The 2,500-nt window shown below is 68.0% G+C and overlaps 1 non-coding gene and 1 pseudogene across 1 annotated transcript; both read right to left on the bottom strand.

Annotated features, from left to right (window-relative positions):
* LOC146857765 (28S ribosomal RNA) overlaps positions 1-959 on the bottom strand; it is a 4,253-nt pseudogene extending 3,294 nt beyond the window's left edge.
* A 408-nt stretch (positions 960-1,367) lies between these two features.
* Positions 1,368-1,521, bottom strand: LOC146857764 (5.8S ribosomal RNA). The gene has a single exon (XR_014980423.1). It is a non-coding gene; the product is annotated as a 5.8S ribosomal RNA (ribosomal RNA).
* Positions 1,522-2,500: the final 979 nt, after the last annotated feature.

Here is a 2,500-nt window from a genome sequence, read left to right as displayed (position 1 = left end):
CGCGCGCCGGCCCTCACCTTCATTGCGCCACAGGGTTTCGCTCGGCCCTCCGACTCGCGCACGTGTTAGACTCCTTGGTCCGTGTTTCAATATGGGTCGGGTGGGTAACCGTCATCGCCGAAGACCCCTGGCGCCCGGCTTGGGCCTCCCTGCCTGGCGGCGCGACGCGGTCGGAACGCACTGAGAACAGTCCGCCCCAGTCGACAGTCGCGCCGGGAGCAGGGGGCCCTGTCCCCCCTTCAACCGCCCCGGTACGCCCCGAGGGGCGGCCGGGAACGGGTGCACGGGGGATGGCGCGGAGGCGGTCGAATCTCCCTTGGCCCCGCGGACATGGCGAAGCTGCTGCCAGGGGGGCTATAACACCCTCCGCCACAGCGGAGGGCCACCTGCCACCCCGAAGCCTTCACAGCCGACCCGGAGCCGGTCGCGGCACACTGCCGTGGAGGAAAAGCGCCCTGCGGGAGCCGGGTAGGGCCCGGGCGCCGGTCCCACGGAGGGGATCCGGAACTCCCAGGCCACCGACCTTCCCGCCGTGTTGAATCCTCCGGGCAGACTGCACGGACCCCACCCGTTCACCTCTCGACGGTTTCACGCCCTCTTGAACTCTCTCTTCAAAGTTCTTTTCAACTTTCCCTTACAGTACTTGTTGGCTATCGGTCTCGCGCCTGTATTTAGCCTTAGATGGAGTTTACCACCCGCTTTGGGTTGCGCCGGGGGCCGCTACCGGCCTAACACCGTCCGCGGGGTGAGCCTCGATCAGAAGGACTTGGGCCCCCTGAGTGATGTCAGGGAGTCGGTCTTCTGTACGCCACATTTCCCGCGCCCGCTGCCGGGCGGGGATTCGGCGCTGGGCTCTTCCCTCTTCACTCGCCGTTACTGGGGGAATCCTGGTTAGTTTCTTTTCCTCCGCTTAGTAATATGCTTAAATTCAGCGGGTCTCCACGTCTGATCTGAGGTCGTAGTCGGTAGAAGACGCCGGAGCGTCGAGGGGGTTGCTGGGAAAGGCCAGGCCCCTGCAAGAGCAGGGGCCTGGCGTTCCGGCAGCGCACACGTTCCGGCAGCGCACACGCCCTCTTTCCCCGGATCGGATCTGGAGGGGTTTCGCCCTCGCCCGGAAGCCGGCCGCGGTGGAGGGTGCCCAAGGCGCGTGCGCGCGGGCAGCCAGTGGGACACCACGGACAGCACACAGCCAGGTGCCCCGGGACCGGCCCGGGGCAGACCGGTCACCAGGCCCCCTTCTCGGGGAGGGACCCAGTCACGGGTGATCGGGGGGTCTGATCTTGTGGGGGGACGAAGGGGATGTGGAGCTCACCCTGCGAAGGCCCCAGCCGTGTCCCGGAAAAGCCCCGTGGCGATTGACGATCGAGCGACCCTCAGACAGGCGTAGCCCCGGGAGGAACCCGGGGCCGCAAGCTGCGTTCGAAGTGTCGATGATCAATGTGTCCTGTAATTCACACTAATTCTCGCAGCTAGCTGCGTTCTTCATCGACGCGCGAGCCGAGTGATCCACCGCCAAGAGTCACAGGCAACTTTTTGAAAACGTTCGCCCACCTGTGGGTGCAGGAGAGGTGGGAGGAAGGCGATGCCGCCCGCACGGCGAGACGGCCCGGGCGCCCAGTTCAAGGCTTCCCCTCTGGGAGTCAGACAGCACCGTCGGGAGAAAAAAAACATTGCCAGGCGCTCGGCCCGGGAGCCCGCATGGGGGGGTGAGGGAGGGATTCCCGGAGCGACAGGAGCAGGCAGCCCCGCAGCCGCCGGTCCCTCCCAGGGTAACCCAGGAGGGACCACGCGAGTCTTCAAACCCCTCAGCCCGGCCACTCGGGACCGGGTCGGACCGGGTACCTGGCAACGAGGGAGGGTCGCTCCACCTGCACATCAGCCATCCGTCGCCGGGCGGCCCGAGCCGTGCCAGCAGGCTGGTGATCAGCCCACCACCACCCTCGCCTGGGTCAGAGGCGCCGGAAGGGAAGAGCCTGGCGGGTCCCCATCCCGCAAGCCTCCCACTGAGAGAAGCCAGGGTCCCCTCGCAGGCCCTCGGCCCCTTCTCTTCCAGGCCGCCCTGCCGCGCGAGAAGGGCCGCTCCTCAGTCGCCCGGAATCCGGTCAGGTCGGCCCAGGTCTCGGGATGCCTGGAGAGCCCAGCCGGCGCCAGGGCCTTTTCGAGGGAGGGGTGGTGCCAGCCAAGGGATGCACTGCCATTTGGTACCCCTCCTCACTGCTGTGGGGGGGGGGGTCATGCCGGGTGATCTTAGGTTCCGCCTCGGAGAGGGACAGGGGATGGGGGCCATACCCGTCCCCAGTCTCTCGCGTGTCGGTCGGGCCTTCCCCGGGGGGAAGGGGCCCGCCGAAGTCCCGGTCCTCATCCAAGCGCCCCATGCGGCAGCACACCGCTCCGCCGGCCGGGGCGCGCCAGGACAGGGCCGGGCCCTGTGCCTACGGTGCGTGCTCGCAGGAGGCGGGCCGAGGGCTTCGGGCTGGCACCGTCGGTCACTCGGGCCGCT

Source organism: Triturus cristatus, chromosome 3_2, assembly GCF_964204655.1.
Source record: "Triturus cristatus chromosome 3_2, aTriCri1.1, whole genome shotgun sequence".
Lineage (NCBI taxonomy): Eukaryota > Metazoa > Chordata > Amphibia > Caudata > Salamandridae > Triturus > Triturus cristatus.
This window is presented reverse-complemented; position numbering and strand designations above follow the sequence as displayed.